General features: G+C 36.9%; 1 protein-coding gene across 3 annotated transcripts in view; it reads left to right on the top strand.

Moving 5' to 3' along the window:
- MACROD2 (mono-ADP ribosylhydrolase 2) overlaps window positions 1-26,226 on the top strand; it is a 1,912,358-nt gene that overhangs the window by 1,035,830 nt on the left and 850,302 nt on the right. The window lies entirely within an intron of this gene.

Here is a 26,226-nt window from a genome sequence, read left to right as displayed (position 1 = left end):
TGCCACCCAGGCGCCCCTTAATGTGTTTATTTTATGTAGAATGTGTTATTAAAGTAGTGGCTGAATTACTTCATATAATTTGCATAAAAGCATATTTCAGTGATAAAAACTAATGTCTTGGGAGTTATGAATGAATTGGAATGAGTCATTCATTTTTGAATAGAAAAGAGTTTTGTCTTCAGTGTCTACCACACTTGAACTTCAATTACCTGGATTATTTTGATGTGTTTATTTATTTGCATTTACTTAAGTGCTAGTAATTATTCAGCGGTTGGAGTAGAAGACTGTTTTAGGTATGTCTTTAAGCTTAGCCTAATCATAGAAGAAATTGGCATGGGTCAGAGTTTGTCTTTTAAAAGCATCCCTAAAGCTTGACAATGTCCTAGTGATTCCATTAGCAGCTATGGTATGGAAGCTTAATGTCTTTGCCGTTTGGGAATCTGACAGACTGAAACTTAGTATTCGTTTTGGCCCCTCTGAATTTCATCTGCTCACCCATGCTTGTAAAAATGAAATAAAAAGCCAATCCTTATTCTTGGTCTTGCAGAAGCAATCGTAGATTTTATGAGGAAAACAATGAACATGTCACCCTGAGTTTGGCAGCAGGAAGGAGCAGGGAGTTCATAAAGTGCTTTTTGGGTGCCAACTGCTATGCACCAGAATTGTTTATATTAGTGAAATCCTCTGGTTGTAAGTTATGTAAATTGTGTCTTTTGCTAGACTCTGTATTATGGTGGAGACGGGGGTTGGGGAATGTGTATTAAATCTGAAATGGTCTCATGCTTAAATACCGCAATGTGGTAGACAGTTAATCTTCAAAACAGTGAACGTACGTATCTGCTTTATTACCACCAACATATGTCTTCCCATAATTATCCTGGTTTATACCTTGGGATGAGCTAAAGATGCAAGAGCTGTCTCAGCTCAGAGAATTGTTGTTTGTATTTTTTGGATTCTAAACAGAAGGTATTGGGGGGAAGAAGTTATATGGATTTGCCCAGTAATGGTGCTAGTGAAAATGTGACTCAAATTAACAGCACTGTCTGTTTGAGACCTAGGAGAGCAGATGTTGGGTAAGTCTGACTCAACAGCTGGGTCAATACACCTTGGCACATCTGAGACTATTTGGGGGAAATTCCTGAGGAGACGCATGACACTGTATGGGGTTTCCACTTCTCTGGCCGTGACAGGTACAAGTGGCATCTAGTGACAGGGTTGCAGTTGACCTTCCAGGGGCCAAGGATTAATTCCTGAGAGATTGTGGTGCATTTTGCAAATAAAACAGCAGCCACTTGAATACTAAAAAGGAAAAAATTCCTCCACTGGTGTGTCCATTGACAAGGCAATCTCGATCATTTATTTACTTTTTTTTCTTATTTAGTATCTAAAAAGGCCAGTTGTTTAGCAAAATATGGATGTGGCAATCAACACATTCCATAAAACTCAAATGTGCAAGAAATGTAACTAATTTCCAAAAATTGTATTCACGTAGTTCCCTACACTTAGAGAGAACATACATCCGGGTTTACCCAGAACACTCCAGGGTTGTGACTGTTGCCCTGGCCTAGTGATTAATAGCACCCCCTTCTTCCCTCTCATTAGTTTCCTGATCATGCCGCATAACAACGTTTCCTTGAATCTGTTGACAGAACAGCCTTGATACTTCAGCGGGAAGGGCGATGGGGCTCAAAGAAATGCAGAAAAACCACAGTCGTCAATATTGTAGAATATTATTCCCTTCCAAATATTCAAAGATTCCATTTGCTTATTTCTGATTTTCAGAAGGGTGTGTATAGTGTTATAATATGTGTAACAGAGATGGAAATTTTTGGCCAGGGACGAGCAAGCATATTCCTTGGATAATGTAGGGTTTTATTTGGGAGGACTTGATATACTTTGGGGAGCCTCATTAATTTTATGGCATCATGAGTTTACTTATTATTCAACAAATTAAATTCCTCTATACTAATACTAGTAGTGAAATAATTTTCTATGACCTTTATGTTCTCTGCCAAAAGTCAGGCTGGGTTGGAAACAGCTAGCTGGAACCTGGCCTGGGGAGGAAATGGGTGGGGTCCAAGGAAGTGTGCCAGGTTGCAGGAGAACAGGAATTTTACATGTGAAAAGAGTCAGGGAGCACCCTCAGCTCCTTGATTTAGGGCCTCTATCATTCATCACACTCTTCCTAAACTAATGTATGCTTCAATTGCCCTTAATAATCATAGTCAGTTTTGGAAACTGAGTAATTGCCTAGTTGGATCGTATTTTGTAAATCAGGGTTCAGTCACAGTATTCACCATATTGACCAAATTTAGATCCACCTAAAGCATTAAATTCATATCCATCCAGATTATATTTACATGCATGCATATGTACACGCATGCAAACATCCACATACATTCATGCAAGTGTGTGTGCATGTGTGTATGTAATGTGTGTGTAAAATTATAGGTCTTCTCTATAGAATAATGGGCTTTGAAATCAAATGATCTGGCTCCATAAATGTCTGCCCTCTCTGCACATATTTTGCCTCCTCTCCTGCCTTTGGCTTGGGTCTGGGAAGGAAAAACTACACCTCCCTTTCTGATTCCACGTGACCTCAGAAAGCATACCTGCTCTTTTCCGGCACTTATTTTGACTTACCTTCTTAGTGCCTGGGAAGTAATGTGGGCATCTGAATTATTTTCTCCTGTCTTTCCTATTTCTTCAGAATAAACCCACTTTTTAATGTTCTTTCCCCGTTTTTTTGTTTTTTTTTTTTTAATGTTTAGTTCTCTTAAAACACAGGCTTAATGCTTCTCTGAAACTTGTGATAAATCCTCAGTGTAAGAAATGAATGTCTCATGGTGTGGCACTCAAGGGCCATTCTAATCTGACCAGTCCCAGTACCCAGCCTTTCTCTTTGCATCATGTCTTCCAGTCAAACCAGACCCATGCTTTCCAAGCCTTGGCCTTTTTCCTGCTTCTCTTGTTTTCCCAGTTTCTTTAAGGTTCACCTGAAATGCATCTTCCCCTTGCTGGCCATCTTAGTCACGTTCTGTTTCCCACAAGCGTACGGATTTTTATTATTTGTGTATGACTTCTCCATAGCTTGCCTTGACTTATGACTAGCTGTTCCTATACCTGCAGTACCTATTAATTATAAATTCTTAGAAGGTGGAGAGGGGCGCCTGGGTGGCACAGCGGTTAAGCGTCTGCCTTCGGCTCAGGGCGTGATCCCGGCGTTCTGGGATCGAGCCCCACATCAGGCTTCTCTGCTAGGAGCCTGCTTTTTCCTCTCCCACTCCCCCTGCCTGTGTTCTCTCTCTCTGGCTGTCTCTCCTTCTGTCAAATAAATAAATAAAATCTTTAAAAAAAAATAAATAAAATAAATAAATAAATTCTTAGAAGGTGGAGAACATGTCTTTTTATGCTTTGTGTTGCCCCTAGCATCTGACTCAATGCTTGGTAAACAGTAACGCTCAATAAATACATGTGAACTTAGCAAAAATTAATGCCATGCCAAAAGAATTACTCAAACTTTGAAAAGACTCTTTGTTGAAGATCAATGTTTCTGATGATGACAAATGCCTAGACACCAGGATTTCTCAAAGTGAGGTACAAAAAATGACCAAACAGTTGTACTGTTCATAGATTACCTAATAATTTAAGAGAAACAGTAATTTAAGAGAAAAAATTAATGCATAAATGTAATTGACATGTAAGTATAACGATGGTTTTCTCTTTTTTTTAATATTTTATTTATATATTTGAGAGAGAGACAGAGATAGTGAGAGAGAGCGCAAGTGGGGAGGAGAGGGAGAAGCAGGTTCCCTGCTAAGCAGGAAGCCCAATGTGAGGCTCAATCCCAGGACCCTGAGATCATGACCTGAGCAGAAGGCAGACGCTCAACTGACTGAGCCACCCAGGTGCCCCTAAAGATGGTTTTCATAGGCATTTGGTTCTCTAATGAAGTTCCATTATGCTCTTTAAAATTATGGATACATTGCAAAGACTATATTGGGAATGTCATCTCAGCCAATAGTCAGTTAATGGTGTAATTTTACCCCAAATATATAATTTCCCATAATCTTCTTCTAATTATTTTTATCTGTAATTTCCCCCTTTTTATTGTTAGAATTTGGATGAATTATACCCTCTGTTCACAAAAAACAGATCAGATTAAAAACATTCTCTTTAAGACATAAACATTGTGGTAAGAGTAGTAACATAAATACTACAATTCAGATTAATGTGAAAAAACTAAGCAGTATCAGGACGCTGATGCAAACGTAGATTTTCATTGGTTTGCATTGGGATGCTGTGATGGTTTCATTCAAGCGACCATGGAAGAGAAGTTAAAATGGGAGGGAAGATGTTAATTATTTTTAAATTTTTTCGTTACCGCTCGTGTAATTATAACAAATGTGTCACTACGTGACAATGAAGACTTTAAAACTTTCCTGCAGCTTTCAAACAAAACAAGATGACCTTTCTGTTGAACCAATTAAGTTTCTCTAGAAAGTAAAACAATCCTTTTCCCATCAAAATTAATGCATTTTGTTGCAAAAGATGGGGAAGTCACCAAAATCATAGCAACATAATTTAACTTTGCACTCTTTGTAAAAATAAGAAAAATTAGGTAAATGTCACACTGTGACTGAGATGGGTATAAAACCAGCCACAAGTTTAATGATAAATTTTATGTGCAGAGGGAAAGCATAATAAGCTTTTGGCAATATTGCTGAACCAAATGGATGCTCCTGGAATCTGCCTGCACCATGGAAAAGCAGTTACTCTCCTAAAACAGGCTAGCAGTTACTTAACTGTAGAACAGAATACCTAAGTACAGAATATAAATCAGCATTTGGGGTACGTGTGTGGTACTTACGTGAGGGAGGGGAGCACAACAACAATTTGTCCTGTTTGTGACTGGAGAGCCAAACTAGGAATTGAGATTATTTTTAACTCAGTTAATGGTTATCCTCCATGCCTCCTGTACCCTAGAAAAGATGTTCTGGGATGAGGACGAACAGAGAACAGCCAGATATGAATACACCACTGTATTCACAGACAGTGTTTGCTGGTCAACCATATGCTTCCTGGTACTGATTTGGTGTTGAAGGAAGGAGCCAAAAAATTATGCCCATGGATGCAAGTCTTTGTAATTTTTTCCTGGACTTCCAGAATTTCCAGGACTTTCAGTTCTGCTTTTACACCCTGAAGTCTACCAGTTGGTAAAAGGAAACAATATCACATGGGGTTTTTTTTTGTTCGTTTGTTTTTGGGAAAAAATGCATGTTTTATCATGTGAGATCACTAATACAAGACTATTTCTATTTCGCATCATTTGTTCAGTGACATCCCCAGCAACGTATTGATATTCTGAATAGCCTGAACCAATTACTTCTGGGTAAAAACGTGTATTCCAAAGACATCTAAATCTCTGCAAGAATATGACTGATGATGATTAATTTTAGAGTGGGCTTTTCTAATACAGTATAAATAAAAAGTAAGCAAAGAGACTAACTGGATGAGAAACTTGGGTAATGCAACCATCATTACATACTTAATTATGAATGAAAATGTGCAGATAACAGCTTTCCTGCAATTGATATGAAATGATTTTTTAAATCTTTTATTTGTGTAGAAATTTGTGTTAAATGTTTTTAAAACTTACCTACAATGTAGCATCTGCACATATGTCTATTTTTCATTAACTGGATCTCAAGTGGTGAAAGTTTGAGGAAACATTATCACTGATATTAAAGTGGTGACTATTTTTGAGGAATTTCAGACAATTTGTTTATAATAAATGCTTTCACACCTAAACATAATAGTATAAAATACGTATTGCTTACAATAGTGAAATTAAATACAGAGAACATAATTATGATTTAAAAATTAGTTGTTCAAATTAATCGTCAACTGTTTAGCTTTCAGTCTCATACAGTTTTGATACATTTGGCAATTTATAAAATCTACTTCATTTAGTAAAGTATACATGGTGTTCTAATGCGTCCTACGTCAGTGTCTTCTACACAACATTTTCTACTAGATTTTCTCCTTGAAGTATTTATTTTTGTTTTTCCTATTTTGTCATGAAGAATTAAATGTTTTAGTATGTTGAAATATAGGATTTCCAGAAATCTTGGTAATTATTGAAGTCTTTGTATTATCTAGTGTATAGGTGATCAATATTCAGTGTTCTGATCTTTTACTTTTTTAATCCTCAGTATAATAGTGAGGATAATAGGGAATCAAGGCCTAATTTTGCTTTGTTTTGTTGTATTTTGCTCTAATCCCTGGCACATCATTTTTGCAGATGGTAAGGAAGTTAAATAAACTTACATATTATTGGAGTGATATAAAGCTAATTTGATCATTGCGTTCTCCTTATGGAAATGCAAAATCTATCAAAAGTAGCTCAATTAGAGCAGAGCAAAATAGACCAGGATAGCCTCAATTTTCTCCTATGTTGTTAACTGAGACATGTTATAATCAAAGAAGTAAATTGCATCATGGAAGTGTTTTTTTGTTTGGTTGTTTTTTGGTTTTGGGGGTTTTTTTGTTGTTAAAATTTTTGTTTTTACATTTGATCTTCTCTTTTCCTGGTATATCTGAATTTTATTCATTCTTTTATATATAAAAAAGAGGTTTCTAAGAAGAGAGGAAAGGAAAATTCATTTTTCTTTTATTTTGAAACCATGAAAAATCAGGATGAGCCATCCTGAGACACCAATTTTTTTAACACCTAGCATTGAGAAGACAAGCAAAAAGGGATAATAAGCTCTTCTTTGGAGTATAAATTTGTTTCTGGTTTTGTCATCATGGTTAATCATTGTGATTTGCAGCCTGACTTTTTCAATCATTGAGACCCAGTTTTAACATCATTAACATTTTTGTTTCTTTTGTGGAGCAGTGCTGGTCCCTAATTTTTGAGAACAGGATAACCCTCAATTGGCCTTATGTAAATAAATCATATCTTAATACCCTTGAAATCAGAGCATCCCCAAGGAGAACAAGCTGTAAATCAGAGTGGAAGAAAAGTCAAGGCTGTTGTTCTAAATGGAGTATTCAAGATGAACCAAATGCCTTTATTTTAGGATTTAAATTCATGGTACTTTTTCCCTCTTTTCAACTGATGCTGTCATTTTCAAATGACAGAGATTGAGTACTAAATTGCTACTACATAATTTCCTTATCTCTCATCTATATACTGGGTTTGACTGAAAGTTCAGATTTTATGAAGAATGTTTTACACAGAAAATATTGAAATATGGGGAAACACATTATTTCAAGCAGAGGAAAGGGGAAGCAGCGTGTGTGTGTGTGTGTCTGTGTGTGTGTGTGTGTGTCTGTGTGTGTCTGTGTGTCTGTGTGTAGAATAGGTATGGGGCGCCTGGGTAGCTCAGTCGTTAAGCGTCTGCCTTCGGCTCAGGGCATCATCCCAGGGTGCTGGGATCGAGCCCTGCATCGGGCTCCCTGCTCTGCTGGAAGCCTGCTTCTTCCTCTCCCACTCACCCTGCTTGTGTTCCCTCTCTCGCTGACTGTGTCTCTCTCTCTGTCAAATAAATAAATAAAATCTTAAAAAAAAAAAAAGAATAGGTATAGCATCTGATTTTTTTCTCTCATCTAGGGCCTTTGCTTTATTACAAATAGATAAGTATTATCGTTTCAACATTTTCCTCCAACCTTTGATTCTTTCTAGCAATCTCTTTCTGTGTAACATTTTATCCCCTTTCACTCATCAAAACTATTTTTATGCTATATATTTTTTATATTGTAAGGAGGCTGAAACAATGCCCTGGAACCTGTATCCATTGTAAGTATAAGCCAAATTATTACCTCTAGCTGAGTGATCTGAAATGGGTCCACACTATGGCTATTCCTATGAAAATTATTATAACTGTCTAGATAAATAACTTGAGATATGATCTCGCAAAGAAACACTGTACAGTAATGAGAATAATGACACACAACAATATGGACCCATCTCACAAGCATAATGTTGGATGAACAAAGCTAGGCATCAAAAATACACACTGAATGAGTCCCATTCTGTGAAACTTTAAAATAAGTAGTTAATGTCATTGGCCAAATAAGGATTAAAGTATATAGGAGGGCTTCTGGGGTACTGGTCATGTCCTGTTTCTTAACTTCAGTGATGGTTACAAGAGTATGTTCAGTTTGTGAACATCCATGTAGCTATGTAGTACTGAAAGTACTTTCTGTACTTTCACAAAAGTTAAGGATTTACTTTTAGTGTGAGCAGTATGTATTATCAGAGTCCTAATGGAACCCTCTGAAAATACATTTTTCAAAGTCATTCTAGCCATAGGTCCCCATCTTCACTCGGACTCAATAGAGTAACCCGTACTTCATTCCAAGTAATTTGCTGTCTCCTTTTGTCCTTACTTTTACACTTGGCCATGAAGAGCCTTATTTTCCCCTGCTGAGTTCAGAACTTCTACCAGCAGCATTTCTCTAGCCCAAAGGAAATGTCCTTAGAACACGAAGAAAAGCAGTGAGGCCTCTCCTACAATATTGGACTGAGCTTCCCTGCAGCTCAGTGTCTTCATTCCTCACCTTCACTCAGAGTCATGACTAGGAGAGGCACTGGCAGGGTTTTTTTTCAGACTGAGGTAGAGTAGCCTGACTGGAGAGAGGCTAGCCATGGACAAGAAAGTGAAGCCAACTCTCAAAATGGAACCTCTCTCGTTACTTTGTACAAATGAGTCCCATGGCATTGTCTTCCTTTGAAGATGGAATAAACTATGCCACTATCAAGAATAAAGAGGCTTTTTAGACAGGAAGGAGTTTCCTGTTCTTAGAAATCTTAAAGTGAATGATTAGTGAGTGAAGATGGTGTCACGGGGGAAAAGTGTGAAAGATTTGTAGCCAGACTCCTTACTCCAGGTAACAGCTATAACCCAGGCCGAATTGTTTGACAATATCTATTCTTCTGTTTCTGCACTTAGAAAAAATAAAATTAGGAAAGTAATAGTAATAAATAATAAGGATAACAACATTACCCCCCTTGCTTAGGTAGTGGAGAACATACTGAGTTTTAAAAATGGTGACTGTTATTACCAGTATGTAGAACAGAGTTCTATATTCACAATAGGTAACCAATATATGTTGCTTAATGCATATAGTGTGTCAGTTGAATCTGATCATGTCAGACTGTCACAGAAAATTCTTCCAATTTCCAAAGACTTTAGGATGCAGTCCCATCTCACATGCAGACTGCTTTAACCTGGCCCTGTCCTCCCCTTTAGCCCCATCTCTTACCAAGGGTTTCTGTCCATTATACTCTAGCCATGCTTACGGGCTTAAAGAATCTCTCACATACTGATTCTCCATATCTTTGTTTAGTCTGTCCCCTCTGTCTGAACTGCCCGTCCTGTTCCTATTTACCTGGGAAACATCTCTCTTCCTTTCCTTAGAGGTCTTCTTCTTTAGGAACTTATTATTGATTCTTCCTACTGACCAGAGACTTAGGTATTCCTTCCCTGGGGAACCATAGTGCCAAAGAATATTCTTTTTGTCTATCATAAATTTATCCATTAGACCAAGAACTACCTGAGCGTAGGAAGAGTGGCTTTATCATTACAGAATCTCCAATGCCTAAAACAATTCTTCGTATTAATTTATTGAATCTATTAATGAATGAACAAATAAATGACAATAAAATTAGGCATATGTGGTAATCTCCCTTAGGACTGAGATGTCCATATTAATATCCAATAACTTAGCTTAAAAGATAAGAAATATTTTTTTTAAAAAAAAGCTACAACACCAAAGACACAATCCATGAAAGAAAAAATTAATAAGCTGGACTTCATTAAAATTAAAAACTTCAGCTCTGAGAATGATAGTGTGAAGAGAATTTGAAGAAAAGCCACGGACTGGGAAAAATCACTTGCAAAAGAAACATCTGATAAAGAACTGCTATCCAAAATATGCAAAGAAGTGTTAAAACTCAATAGTAAGAAAACAAACAACCTGATTAAAAAATAGGCCAAAGATCTTAGCAGACACTTCACCAAAGAAGATATGCAGATGGCAAATAAACACAGGAAGAAATGCTCTATATCCTCTGTTATCAGGGAAATTTAAACTAAAACAACAATAAGAAACAACTACACATCTATTAGAATGGCCAAAATCTGGAACACTGACAACACCAAATGATGTTGAGAACATGGAGCAACAGGAACTCTCATTCACTGCTGGTGGGAATGCAAGATAGTACTGACACTTTGGAAGACAGTTTAGTGATTCCTTAACAAAACTAAACGTATATTTACCGTATGATCCAGCAATCATGTTCCTTGGCATTTTCCCAAAGGAATTAAAAACTTATGTCTATATATGGATGTGTATAACAGTTTTATTCATAATTGCCAAAACTTGGAAGCAACCAAGATATTTCTCAGTAGGTGAATGGATAAACTGTGGTACATCAAGACAATGGAATACTATTCAGTGCCAAAAAGAAATGAGCTTTTAAACCATGAAAAGTCATGGAAGAACCTTAATGCATATTACTAAGTGAAGGAAGCCAATCTGAAAAGACCACATACTGTATAATTCCAACTATACGACACTCTGGAAAAAGCAAAAGTCTGGAGACAGTGAAAAGAGCATTAGTTGCCAGGGGCTGGAGGTAGGGGAGAGAATGTATAGGTGAAGCACCAAGTAGGGCAGTGAAGCTGTTCTGCATGACAATATAGTAGATACACGTCATTGTACATTTGTCCAAACCCATAGAATGTGCAACGTCAAGAGTGAACCCTAATGTAAAGTATGGACTTTGCGTGATGATGCTGTATCATAGCAGGTTCATTATTGGAACAAATGTTTGGTAGCCCCCCTTACCTACAGTTTCACTTTCAATGGTTACAGTTACCCATAGTCAACTGCAGTTCAGAAGCAAATGGTCCTCTTTCTGACATATTGTGAAAAGATCAGTAGTAGCCTAACACTACGCCACAGAGCCTACATCATTCACCTCATTTTATCTCATCATATCGGCATTTTATTATCTCACATCATCACAAGAAGGATGAGTGCAGTGCAATAAGATATTTTGAGAGACCACATATATATAACTTTTATTACAGTATGTGGTTATGGTTGTTCTATGTATTATTAGTTATTGCTGTTAATCTCTTACTGTGCCCAATATATATATAGCAAAGCGTAGTATACATAGGATTCAGTACTACCCATGGTTTCAGGCATCCACTGAGAGTCTATGGAACGTATACCATGGATGGGGGGACTGCTGTACCACTCTGATGGGGAATGTTGATAATGGAGGAGGCCGTGCATGTGTAGGGATAAGGGGAGTATGGGGAACCTCTATACCTTCCTCTTAAATTTGCTGTGAACCTGAAACTACCCTAAAAAATTGTCTTTAAAAAAACTACGTAATGTCTTCTGTTTTGCTTTTGTGAGTTACCAGCAATGTGAGTCAACTCCGAGTAAGACATCCTGACCTCTGAGTTTTGAATAATGCATTTCCTTATCCCCAGATGGTGACGTGCAGGTAGCATTTGCTGCTTAGATAAATTTTCATTGTACTCACTCAGGTGAAATAAAGCCCCAACTATAACCCTTGCCTCTCTTGCAAATTCCTCAGTCCTTGCAGTTTCCTTATTTCTTACCTTCACTCTGAGATGTGTCTAAGGAAGTGATAGAAAGAATATGAAGAGCTGGGCAAGAGAAATGCCGAGTGGGGGACTGCTTCCCATAGTAATAATGCCTTGTCCTCTATTTCCCAGGTTGGCTATCAGACCAATTCTACCACATCACTCAGCTTTCTATTTTACTTTGATTAGGGTCATTAATGGCATAGAGAAAAGTTTCAATGTCAAATTATTATTGTTTAGTTTAGTAATACAAGTGAAAGCTTTTTTTCCTCATTCAGTTTTCTCTTTAGAGAAGATCAGTTCCGCTTGGCCCATCCCCCATCAACTCATAATTGTTATCATATACCCCCTCAAATCACCCTAGTTGAAGACACTCTGATATAATCTAGTGTTTTGCGTCTTCAGCACAGTCACCCAAGGAGCAATTCCAACTGGATTCCTTTTGCTAAACCCATCCTATACAGAATTCCTGGAATAGCCACTCTGGGCTTACAGGATTCATCTCCGCTTCCTCCCTTTTCCAGGAGGGGGAATGAAGAGTGCTTGGGGGAGAGAAGGGAAGGCCAAGGGTGTTCAGAGCAAATGAGCAGCTTCCTGCTCTGCTCTTCCCCCTTATCTTGCCTTCCCCTTGGAAGACTTTGGTAAACCTAGATTTGACTCAATAGCAGTATTAGCTAAGTCATTTGCACAACTATCTTTTGTTCTGTACTTCTCTTTCGCCCGTGGCAGGAGAATTAACTTTAAAAAGTAAAACAACAAAAGCACCCATCATTAAATCTGTGTCAGATTAACTTTATTTTGTTGTGAGTCTTATGTAATTACAGCACTAAACTGGTTACATATGTTTCTACTTCCTAGCACACTATTTATGTTTCACCGATATTTAATCAGTTTTTTAAAACATCATTGTGAACCCGTCATGTGTATGTGGTTAGCATCGAATGGTTCTTTAGTTCTGTGACTGTACGTTTTGATTATGTGTTCCTTTCTGGTAATCCTTATGAGAAAGAAGCCCAATAGCCAGTGTTGAATAGTAACATACAGGTTAGAATCCTGGATATCTTTCTTTTGTTCCGTAATCCACTCTTCACCCTGCCGTACCCTGCTCTGTGCCCCAGGAGACCAAACTTCATGGACAGCATTACTGGGCCTTCCTCCGCCAGTGGTGGACACTGTCAGGAGATCTGAGTACAGGACAAGAGGTCGACATGTGATTGACCTGCAGATGCAGATCCACGGTGGTTGTAATACTGTACAGAAGCAGCCCTCTCCTACAGCTATAGTTTCCATTGGCTTCCAATAACTGCTTTCTCTCCTTGACCCTTCAAGCTATGGGTGGTAACGGCTTCCCATTGGTACAAGCCTCAGGCTACTTTATCATCCCACTTTTGAAAATAACCCCTTCATTAAACTCTCTCCAGTTACTACTTGGAGTGTGGCAACTCTCTCTGTCCCCCCACCACATCTCCCATTAGGAACGCATTGTGTGCAATTCCAATTAAGACGTGAATGCAAGATGTATCATCACTTTATAATGAATCACACCATGCTCCAGTACAGAATAGAGGATATTGTCCCCCTTTGTGGAAATGGCTTCAAATTGATTTTGAAATGTATGGCTATTAACTTTCATGTTTCCTTTCTGGAACTCTCCAAACAGGCACCTCTTCTTTGTTAAAAGTAATTCAAATTGTGGGGCGCCTGGGTGGCTCCATTGGTTAAGGAGCTGCCTTTGGCTTAGGCCATGATCCCAGGGTTCTCGGATTGAGAACCACATGGAGCCCTGCACTGAGCCCTGCAATGGCATCTGGCTCCCTGCTCAGAGGGGAGTCAGCTTCTCCCTCTCCCTCAGCCCCCCCCCACCCCCCCACCCCCCCACCCCGCTCCTGCTAGCTCTCCCTCTCTCTCTTTCGAATAAATAAAATCTTAAAAAAAAAAAGAAAGCAATTCAAATTGTAAGACAATAGTTATGATCCTAATAACACCAGTACTATTTACTAGTAACAATAACAATAGTAACCAACATTTATATTGCTTAGCACATGTTTTTGCATATGTGTTTCTTATTTTATCCCTACAGAAACCTCACGTGATAGTTACTCTTTCCCCCGCTGAGTTCACAAATTAGAAAATGGAGTTCCACAGAGAGACTGTCCTTCCCATGCACCTCAAAATTTAATAAAAATCTGAATAGATTCAAACAAAGTATTTCAAGTACAAATCTTTCAATTCTACCTGAGCGGAAAAAAAAAAATGTTAAGATACAGAGATTAGGAGGTCAGTGATACTGCCTTCAATTTGCATGTGTGTTAAGTTCATTTTAATAACTGTCCTTGGTTCTTGGTCATCTGTTTGCAATGCAAATAGAAATCTTGTGCTCAGTTCCTGCAATATTAGTCATTTTTTAAAGGACAACTGCTGGTTTCTGTGTTTACCTGTGAATCTATAATTTCTAAAATTCTACGGTAAGATCATTAACTTGTTGAGTGGACAGCAAAAGAGACACTAATGGAGTATAAAGCGATTCAAGAGCTCGGACTTCTCACTTATAGGATGACAAGCCCTATATTGAATTCACATTTATCAGCAGGAAATCTGAAGATGTTGAGCAGTTCTTTTTCCCCCCTTTTATCTCTCTTTATAATCTAGTGTATTTTTCACCCTACAGGACATAGACCACTATCTGCAACACATTTTTGTTTTCTGCCCACAAAGTTAAAAAGGATATTTCCTTTTCCTTTTAAATGTATGTATGTATAGAGATAAACACAATATTCAACCTGTAATAATAAGATAATTTACATTTGAAACCCTATTAACCAATTAACATAATAGGAATCTTTTCTAGACTCTCTATTGTCTTTTTTTTTCTCTTATTTTTTCACGAAACAAAAAGAATAAACCCTTGGGGAAAAGTGTGTATTCTGTGATATGATGAAAATATGACTTTTGGTAAAATCCCTTTTCCCCTTTTGACCTGTTTTTGGTTCATTTTTTCAGCTTTTCTTGTTTCTTTGTGTGTATCCCCAGTTTTGTCAAACTTATTACTCTGGAAATTTTATTGAAGTATGAGTTCAATCAGGAAGACTCTTTAGGATATATATCTTGGGTTTTTAAAAAATATACAACTCTATGAATTGGTGTAGAAGTACAGTGATTGAAATATACTCTGACAGAGGAAAGTAAGGGTTATTTTATAATTCACTTTTTGAGGGAGATAAGAAGAAAAATATGGTTTGCTTTATTCTTGTGGAAACCAAATGGAAGAAGGCAATCATTTCTTCCACAAAGTCCAATTATATAAGGAGGTTGATTGGTTGATTGATTGATTGATTGGAATGGGAGAATGAATTATATTCCTGCCGTGCAAGTCACTGGGTGGTCCAGTCCCCCTCTCCTACAGAGTTTATAATCTAGTAGAGGAGTTTTCTCTCCCCCTGCCCCCATCTCTCCCTCCCTCCCTCACACATACACCTGCACACACACACACACACACACACACACACACACAAACAACCAAAATACAGCATGTAGTTCTTGTCTAATAAAGTACAAGCAATGTACTGTTAGAGAGCAGGAGAGGAAGATACTGAATTCTAGCTGAGAGCGCTGGGAAAGGTTGGATCTTGAGGCATTTTAATTAACTTCCTGTATAGGAAAGTACTGGGAGAGGAGAGGTATTTCAAGAAGATTAAATAAATTAGCAAAGGAATATAGGTAGAACTCCCTATGATGCTTTCAGAGACTTAGAATCCTGATGACTTAATAGAAACAGAAGTTGCATGAGAGAAACAGATAAAAGATATATTCGAAAGGAAAGCAGAGACCAGGGCATGCAGAGTCACTGGGTACCCTAGTAAAATTTAAATTGCCTTTTAGGGGTGCCTGGGTGGCTCAGTCGTTAAGCATCTGCCTTCAGCTCAGGGCCTGATCCCAGGGTCCTGGGATCCAGCCCCGCATCCGGCTCCCTGCTCCACTGGGAGCCTGTTTCTTCCTCTCCCACTCCCCCTGCTTGTGTTCCCTCTCTCACTGGCTGTCTCTCTGTCAAATAAATAAATAAAATCTTAAAAAAAAAAAAAAAGATTGCCTTTTAGAGGCAAGAGAAAGCCCTCAATGTTTTGGGAGAGTGTGTAGAATGTGGTGGCTGAAAAAAAAAAAAAAAAGAGGGGAAGAAGGAGATAATGAGGCTCTTGCGATTATCCAAAGCAGCAGTAAGAGGAGTAACCGCCAATCCTGGGCACTGACTGGCATGGAAGAGACAGGTCAAATGTGAGAGAAATGGCAGAAGTATCTTAGTGATTTGAGAAACTAAGACAATTCCAAGGTTTTCATTTGTTAATGAATCCACTGGCATAGTGGATACAGAAAAAGGCAAGGGAATTTGGGATGAGAGACTAATGAAATGTTTCTCTGTAAATCTTTCCATATCTCTATTTCCACGTATGTATAGGCACAAAGAGATTTGGACTTGTCTTTATCTAGCATTTAGGTCATGGTGGTAACACCTAGTCATAAGCGTTGGAATTCTCGTTCCATGAATAACTAATCATTTTAATTTCCTTTGCTTTAGTTTCTTCATATGCTAAACGGAGAAGTTATAATAGCTATCTCATAGAAATCTTGTGAAAATTAAATGAATGAATATATGTAAAGAGAGCCTGCCTATTATAAGTGCCGTAGAAATGTTAGCTACTGTCTATGGCTGTAAATCTGTGTCTACCTTTAACAAGCTACATGAACTTGAATCACAATTATTTAACTTCTTGGGGCATCAATTTACTAATAGATAAACCAAGTTTGTATTAGATAGTCTCTAATTTTTGTTATTGTGTAGCCAAACTAACTCAACACATAAGTATTGAATACATACTATGTGCTAGATACTGAATATATGGTAGAGGACAAAACAGAACATAAATACTGTTCACTTGGGCCTTTCGATCTGGGGTGGGTGAGAATGATGGGAAAGAAGGCATGTTAAACAGATAAACACAAAATAGTAAAAATAAAACAAATACATAATTACTGTCTGTTTTAGAAAGTAAGGCAATTAAGAGGAATCTATGAAAGAATGAGAGAATATCAAGGAGATGTCACTTAGAGGGACTAGGTGGAGGTGGGTGTTGGCAATCAGAGAAAAATTTTCTTTGGAGATGATGTTTGATTTGAGTCCAGGGTAGTCAGCAAAGAGTGGGATAAGATGGGAATTCCAGGCAGTGGGAGCATCATCAGCACTAGAGGAATTCATCCAAGGGTTGGAAATAAGGCCATGGGTCTGCAGGGCAGAGAGTAAAAGTAATGCTGTGAAATGAGATTGGGAATCAGTTTAGTTGGATACTATCCAATAGCATCTTGTCAGCCAAGTTCAGGGTAAGAGGGTAACTCTATTCTAAGAGTTATGGGAGTTATGGGAGCTACTGCAGAATTTCACATTGGTGTTTTAGAGGAAGGAAAAATAATACTTCGATATAATAAACACACATTAAACATATGCAGATATCTATGGGCATGTATGCCATTACCCATCAGAGCCTTTAATTTAAATTTAATTTTCTTCATGCAGTATCAAAAATCCATTAGTCTTGAATACTTGCAATTAGTTCAGTTTTTAGTATTATGGGCCATTGAAAGTTTTTTTTTTTTTTTTCATTTCAAGAAAAGGCCTTGAGATAGTAATTGTGCCAAATGAGAGCACAGTTGCACTCTCCAGTCCTGTATTTCTATCACCCTTTCTACTCACCCCAAATAAACACAATCTAAATTAAGCCATGCCATTTTTATGCAAATGAAACTTCAAAGCAAGCCTAGTAGTTATCTCTTTTGACACTCTTATAGAAATTCTAGAGTCCTGTCAGGAGAGCTGTGTTTTGTTGAAAAATCCAGTAAGTCTACCTGCTGGTGTATGTAGCCCAGCTAAATGTACCCCCCCCACACACCCCTTCTACTTATTTAGCACATATAAACCGGTGGCTCAAGAGTTCTCCCACCTACCCTGCCTACTGTTTCTGATGGAGGTGGTTAATCTGATCCAGGTGTCATGCTTGGAGGAGATACTAAATTAGTAATGAAAATCAGTGCTGCATGTAATTAATGATATAGTTTTTCACTTACAAAGTTATGTCAGGAAACATTTTTTTTTTTTTTTTTGAAGGATTACCAATGAAATCCATGTGGGTTTATCCATTCCCAGTTTAGGCTACTATGGTTAGACTCAAGATTATTGGGAGGATTCTACAAGCTTGGTGGCCATCTCATCTTGGCCTTGGCTCTTCTGTTCATGCACTTCAGGCCACTCCCCACAGCCCACTACCTGAAAAAATCATTGTTGTTGTTGCACTCAGGGTCCAAGGAAGGAATATAGAAATGAGCCAGGAAGCCTGTAACTTTGAGTGATCGTGGTGCTGAGTCAGCTGTATACTTGGGTGGTTGTTTGGGTTGGATTCTCAGAATGTTACCTGACTTAACTTTCTGAAAGCAGTGTTAAATATCCTGCTTACTTACTGCTACGAGTAACTCTTAAGTAACTAATTACCTTTTCACACCTCCCACCTGGAGATGTCCTAAAAGGGAAGTTTTCTTTCTCTAATGGTGGTCCCCAAATGGATGTTATGGAATTGATTATTTATTACTTTTCTTCCTATGTCTTAATCATTGTAGGATGATAGAAGTTTTTGTTGTTGTTGTTGTTTGTGTTTTTTAAGGAATGAAGCATGAAAAGATTGGGAGTTTTAAAAGTCCAAGTGCCTCAGACGCTCAGATTTGTGGCCTTTAGTTTCATATTCCTGAAGGTGGTTCTAGTTAGCATGTCCCCTGGTCCTTCTAGGCCTGAAGCCTCCCTGGCTAGATCTTCAGAAGGCAGTGGAGCATCTGACAAAATCATCTGGAAAAGGCAATTTAAGATTAACAAGTTCTTTGAGAACATCTTAAAACCACTGTTGCAGGATTGGGCAAGTTTCCAAATTTGACTTGGAGACTCTAATAGAGCAATACATATTTTTAAAGAAAGACTAGTTATATTTGTTATTTGGCCCTGTTGTTCTATAGGACCTCATTAAGTGTCAAGCCTATGAGTCATTTATTTACTCAAAAAATTAATGAGTTCCGGGGCGCCTGGGTGGCACAGCAGTTAAGCATCTGCCTTCAGCTCAGGGCGTGATCCCGGCGTTATGGGATCGAGCCCCACATCAGGCTCCTCCACTATGAGCCTGCTTCTTCCTCTCCCACTCCCCCTGCTTGTGTTCCCTCTCTCACTGGCTGTCTCTATCCTGTCAAATAAATAAATAAAATCTTTAAAAAAAAAATTAATGAGTTCCTACTCTTCGGCAGGCATAGACAGGAAAAAAATAGACAAGATCCCATCCCCCAACCCCTTTCCAGTGTGCTCTTTGTCCAGTTAAAGAGAAAGCATTGATGGAACAACTAATTAAACCTATTTAATTCCTCTGATAGGATTTTTCTTTTTTTTTTTTTTTTAAGATTTTATTTATTTATTCGACAGAGATAGAGACAGCCAGCGAGGGGGAGTGGGAGAGGAAGAAGCAGGCTCATAGCAGAAGAGCCTGATGTGGGGCTGGATCATAGCAGAAGAGCCTGATGTGGGGCTGGATCCCACAACGCCAGGATCACGCCCTGAGCCGAAGGCAGACGCTCAACCGCTGTGCCACCCAGGCGCCCCATCTGATAGGATTTTTCTATATGTATTTGAAATTGGTTCCATATTTTGCTGAATAAATTTTTAATTACTACTTTCTGATCTCAACAATTCTAGAAAAATTTATTGGATTATCTATGCTTAATTTGACCTGGTGATATCCCATGTACCTGAATCTGCCCTTTAAAAATAGTTTGATTACTTTTGTTACTAAAAAGATACAGATTTTGCAGGAAGTCAGCATATGTGTGTGTTGATGAAGGAGTGGTTTATTTAAAGGGCCACACTAAGATGCACAGATATACATACATACTGGCACGTAATTGAAGAAAGTGTAATAAAGTGTAAGCATAATAAAGTGGAAGTTGATTAGATAGCTCTCCTTCAGGTCCTGCTACCTTTTTGCCTTATGAACTTGACATGCTAGTTCACCTCTTGAAGTCTGTTTCTCTCTACATATCGTGGGACTAATGATGCATCCTCATTGGGTTGTAGTGAGGACTAAATTAAGTCTACCTAGAATTGATTACCCCAGTTGATGGCACATAGTTTGTGGTCAGTAAAAATATTATTGATAGTCTTATGTCAATGGTATCAACTGGACCTAAGTGAAATTTTATTGAACGACACTTTTACACTTAGGTAAAAAAAAAACAGTATCTTCATGCATCCCCTCAAAACTTAGACCCAAAGTAATCTCAGAAGATTCTAGGCATATTTCCTCTTCTAAATGGGCTAATAGTAAACATAAAAAGAAGCTGTAATAAGCGTATGGTTTGGCATAGAAGAGAAGAGAGTCCAGTAAATTACTATTTTATCTTAAAACCACCATCTGGATGTTGGTTCAGCAGCACTATCTCACTAATTTACATTTTCTTCTCCCAGTAGACAAGAGTATATTCAGTAAGAAGAAGAAAATCTATTGTTTTCTTTTAAAAATCCAGTTTAGAATGCTTGTCTCTGGAACCTGTCAGCTACACTTAATTTCTACTTAGATGCTGAGATAAAGAGTTTCCTCATTAATGTTCCAACAGAGCATAGAATTAATCTTTCAACATTCAGAAGAATCAAAGTCAAAATTAAAATAAAGCCTTTTATTAAATTTCTCTCTCACTACAGGTTGGAATTTAATACTGAGTATGGGTTGAAACAAATGCATTTTCTTAAGATGTTCAAAAACTGAAAAGCAGTCTATTGATAATAGGTGTTGTATGATACTCAAAAATGGTGTAACAGGACTGATTAAAAGCCATTTTTGGAATAAAATAAGTTAAAATACAGATTATTGTAACAGTAGAAGAGACCAGATAGATATTGTAAAAAGGCGTAGATGCTGGATAACAACAGACTGTTAAATGAATTGCTGAGGTTTCTAGGAAATAACAGAGATTCCTAGGTTTGGGGGGAAAAAAAAAAGGGACTAGGATTTTAGAAAGAGGAGTGATAAGTAAGAACTGAGGCCCCGGATGACCTGAGGATATTTTGAGGATTAATAGTTATTACAGAAAATGGGAGACTAGACCTTAGGCCTGCACAAGGGTATATTTGAATCTGAGACTCTGCATAAAGTTGGGCCCTAACAGGACTACATACACCTTGCTGAAAGGATGGACCAGGAACAAAATCCCCTGCCAGCAGAGAGATACCATAAAATTTGATTAGACCCATTTCAACTCCAAATAGGAAATAAAAGTAATACTAAAAAGTAAGATTTTCTTCTGAGAATTTATGACTATTGGCTATACTTATGTGGGTCTGTGGTTCAAACCTTAGCATGGAAATAAAGATGGTTCCACTTTTGGAATTACCTCTTGGCTCCTGACAGAAGTAAGTACTCCCTGGAGGAAAGCTTCCCTTGGATTCTCACTGTTCAGCCAGATATAAACTCATGATTAAAAAAAAAAAAAGAAAAAAAAGAAAAAAAGCTAATTGAAGGGGGAAAAATCATTATAGTAAAACTATGGTAATAGTTTGATATTGGTAAAACTAAAACAAACAGAAATCCAAACAAAAAAACCCTAATGGTTAGGCTCCTAAATGCTTTAGATTTTGAAATTATCAGATACAGACTAAGAAATAAGTATATTTATCATTTAAACAATTAACAGGTAGAGTTTTTAAAAATAAACAGCTAATAGACCAGGTAGATTACCAAAGAATAAAACAGAACTTCTTAAAATTAAAAAATACACACACACACACACACACACACACACACACACACACACACACAAATGAGTTAAACTACTTGATGAAAGAATAACTGGGGCACCTGGGTGGCTCAGTCCTTAAGCATCTGCCTTCGGCTCAGAGCGTGATCCCAGAGTCCTGGGATCAAGCCCCACATCAGGCTTCTCCACTTGGGAGCCTGCTTCTTCTTCTCCCACTCCCCCTGCCTGTGTTCCCTCTCTCACTGGCTGTCTCTCTGTCTGTCAAATAAATAAATAAAATCTTTAAAAAAGAAAAAAAAGAAAGAATAACTTACTTGAAAAATATATTTGAAGAAATTAGCTAGGATGTAGCATAGAAAGATAAAGAGATGGGAAACAAAGTATGAGAGATATTAAGAATCACAGAGGATAGAGCAGTAATATCTAACATATGACTGATCAGGCAAAATACATCATAAAGAAAAAAAATATTTGGGAGAATCAATATCCCAAGAGTTATGGCTAAGAATTTTTCAGAATTATTGATAGGATCTTCAGATCCAGAAAGTATAATGTTTCCCACAGGAGTAAAAATAAAAAGAAATTAACAACTAGACACTTCAACAAAGAGACAACTTAACAGTAGCCAAAAAAAGAGAGAGAGAGAGAGATGATGTACAAAGAAATGGCAATCAGATTGACAGTGTATTTCTCAACTGAAGAAACCTGAGCAGAATTCTTAAAAGCGCTTAGATAAAATAATTCTTAACACATACATGTATATCCAGCAAAGTTATCTTTCAAGAGTGAGAGCAAAATAATACAATTTCAGATAAACAGAACTGAGTAAGTTTATAATCAATAGGCTCTTCCTAATATAGCGTGTGCTTCAGGGAGAAACATAATTAAAATAATCTCCACAAGAAGAAATGTAATCCAAGAAAATTTAGTGATAGAAAAAAGAAAGACAGAGACATCAAGACGTCTAAATAGACAAGATGACTGTGTAAAATATGATCTTAGATGTGACACTGAGCAAGAGAGAACAAATAAACTAAAAAAAAAAAAATTGCAGGTAAACTGAAAGGTAGATAATAAAAAGTAAAGCATTCTAAAGCTTTTGTATTATTTAGGAGGAAGTTAAAATAATCTATAAATATCAAATAGCACTGAAAGAATAGAATAGATTTTAAGTTTGAATTGAACAGATGCAGGGTATTCAATACATCCAAAAGAAAGGCATAGATTTAGGACTTTTTGTTTTGTTGTTAAATATTTTGAATATCACTTTGGATTATAGCTACACATATATTAAGGGAGAGGAATCATTTAAAGCATAACAATATCATACATTTTGGAACTTTTAAGTTTTTTGTCAATTACATGATAAATTTGGGTAAACTGGGTAATTCAAAATTCTGTGAGAAGAATACTTCTAGGACTTTATGTTATATCTTAGAGGAAAAACAAAGTGTTTTCACCTGTTTTGAATAACAGGAGGATAAAGAAAGTAATAAAACAATGAAACAAAGGAGGAACGATGGTAAAACTGAGATTTATCTGCTAAAAGAAAAAAAGAGGGAAAGAGAGAGAGAGAAAAAATAAAATGTAAAGAAAGCACATATGAAAAAAATAAATTTAGCTATTTAGCTATCACAATAAGTATAAAAAGAGTAATTTCCTCCATTAAAATACAGAGATTATCTATAGATTGGATGATTTAAGAAAAGAAAATATTGCAAAGTTATACACAATGTATAAGAGAAAAACAGATAACTTATTGAAATACTGATCAAAAGAAAAGTATGATGCTATAATACAGTCAAAATATAAATCAAAGACTGATATGACTGTAAAGAGAAACTTTTATTTATTTTTTTAAGATTTTATTTATTTATTTGACAGAGAGAGAGAGACAGCCAGCGAGAGAGGGAACACAAGCAGGGGGAGTGAGAGAGGAAGAAGCAGGCTCCCAGCAGAGGAGCCTGATGCGGGGCTCAATCCCAGAACGCCAGGATCATGCCCTGAGCCGAAGGCAGATGCTACGACTGTGCCACCCAGGCGCCCCAAGAGAAACTTTCTAAATCTATAATGTTATTAGGAGGTTTAGAAATAACATTCTCACTAATTGTGAGGTAAATCTAATAAAAAAATTATAAGGCTTGGATAATACAGTTAACAAGCTTATAGTGTACATATGTAAAAACCTGATCTTCAAAATAAGGGAGTGGTATTTTCTAATAGTAAATGAACATCTAGGCCAATGGTCAGCAAAGTATGGCTTATGGGGAAATTAAGCCTACAGCCTATTTGGGTATGGCCCTCAAATTAAGAACATGTTTTTTGGTTTTTTTTTTTTTTTTTATATTTTTAATGGGTTGTAAAAGTTTCAAAAAGAAAAGAAAAAGAATACGTGACAGAGACCATACGTGGTCCACAAAGCTTGAAATATTTACTATTTGACCCTTTATAGAAGGAACCTGATCTGTACTGTGGCCCTAGAGAAAAAGCCAAATATATTTCATAACAAGCATCATTCAACAAATATTTTTTGACAGTTGCTGTGTGCTGGGCACTACTCTAGGCACTGGGGAAAACACAGTGAACAAAACAGACAAAACCCCTTCTCCTTAGGGTATTTGCATTTTAGTGAGAGCGATGGACAAGAAATAAGGTAAGTAAATAACATGCACAGTGTGTTTGATGGTGATCAGTGGTTAGAAGAAAAAAATAAAACAGGGAAAATAACAGTTATTGTTTTGGAAAATTAAATACTCAAAGTACACAACTTATGGATCAAAGGAGAAATGATAATGAACATTTTCAAATTCATGGAACTGAATTATAGTAAAATCAGTAAATGTCAAAATCCATAAGGTCCAGTTAAGAGGGAATGTCAAGTTTCACATTTTATGATAGAAAAAAATAAAGATTGAATATAAATGAGCTATAAGAATAACTTAAGAAGTTGCAAAAATAGAATCAGGATAAACACAAATATACTAGAAGGAAGGAGTAGAAATAAAGAGTCGAAATTCATGAAATTATAGCAAATAAACTATACAGAAAATTGTAGAAACCATAATTCTAAGAAAGCCTATTTATTTAGAGATATTAATGAAGTATCTGCTAAGAATGATCAAGAAAAATATATCAGTAATGAAAATTAAAATATTATAAATAAAAAAGGAACACAAAACATTCACATATAAAGATAAAAACAGTTTTGTGCCAATAATTAAAAAACTTAGATCCAAGGAACAAATGCCTAGAAACATAACATCAGTTGTGACTCAATAGTGCTATATCTGAATAGTCTTATAACCACAAAATAAATTAATTTAGTACTTATAAAACTCTTCCTAAATTTTAAAAAAAAACAGACAATAGATTTATAGGTAATGTCTACCAAACTTGCAAGGATCATTACAATATCATTTTATAAAACCCTTCCAAAGTATTAAAAAACATATACATTTCTCAACGTTTGTTAAGAGGCCAATGTAATCTTCATGCCCAAACACAACAAAGACAAGAAATGAAAAGTACACGTTCAAGAATTAAAGTAATAGGCCCAAACTGGAAGCAATCCAAATGTCTATCAACTGGTAAGTGCAGTGAACAGGAGCAAACTATGGAAACATGCTACCATGTGGGTGAACCTCAAGAATATTATGCTAAATGGAAAAAGCTAAATGCAAAAGACAACGTATTACAGGATTCCAGTTATTTGAAGTGTCCCTAAAAGGCAAATCCAAAGCAGCATGGTGGTTGCTTGAGTGTGGCTAAGGGTGGGAATTGGGATTGACAGCAAAGGGCAGAATGATCTTTCTGGGGTGACAGAAATGTTCCAAAAAAGATGGGTTTCACAACTCCGTAAATTTACTAGAAAGCACTGAACTGTTTCTCTTAACAGTGTCCTTTTAAGCATCATAGCTATATCTGCATTGGTAAAAATCCATAATCCTTGTCTAGTGCTTGCTTTTTAATGTTGGAATTTAAGATAACCTTGTGTTCTGCAAGGCAATGTTGAGTGGAGTGGTGTGGTTCCAGAGCACATTGTATTCTTTCTCACTCTTTTCAGTTATATATCCCAGAAGAGATCTGGAGAAAATCAGGGAGTTAGAGGTTTACATTATCTTTAAAAACCTACCAGGAAAAATAAACTTTTTCAAATTGTTCTTCAGAGGCCTTTTCTGCCCTCATTATCTGACTATAATTGTATTACATTTTATGAAATTCTATATCAAAGGTCAGAATATACCATTTAGGCGTGAAATGATTCCCAGTTCTTTGTGGAATAAAAGTTCAAAGTGCAAAAAACAGGATGCATTCAGTTTCTCCTCATGACTCGATCCAATCCATTCCTTCCATACAAAAACACTGGTTCCAAGAACCTGGTGTTCTTTAAACCATCAGCAGAGATGTTGAAGTAACAGGAATATAATAGGAAATGAAGTTCACATCACAGATACTAGATTGTAATCTTCTTGAGAAGAGGGTCATCTTTATCTTTGTAGAGACCATGATATTTGGAAAAGCATATACTGGCAATATGTAGAATTAGCTGTAAAATAAAAGGTTTTTCCCTTAAGCTCATAGTCTCCCAATCATAAAACAAACCCAAACTGTGTTTCGCTAAATAAACACATAATAAATATCATGACTAGGTAAGGCAGTATTAAAAGTCCATAATTCTTACAGAAGCCAACACAAACCTGGAGCATATAGTAGTGGTAATTATGCTGGTAGCAAAGTGCTTTGCTTGAGGTTTGCAAGGGATTCG

The sequence above is a fragment of the Ursus maritimus genome, unplaced genomic scaffold (genome assembly GCF_017311325.1).
Source record: "Ursus maritimus isolate PB19 unplaced genomic scaffold, ASM1731132v1 scaffold_22, whole genome shotgun sequence".
Classification (NCBI taxonomy): domain Eukaryota; kingdom Metazoa; phylum Chordata; class Mammalia; order Carnivora; family Ursidae; genus Ursus; species Ursus maritimus.
Note: the sequence above shows the minus strand (reverse complement) of the source record. Positions and strands in the feature narration are given on the sequence as shown.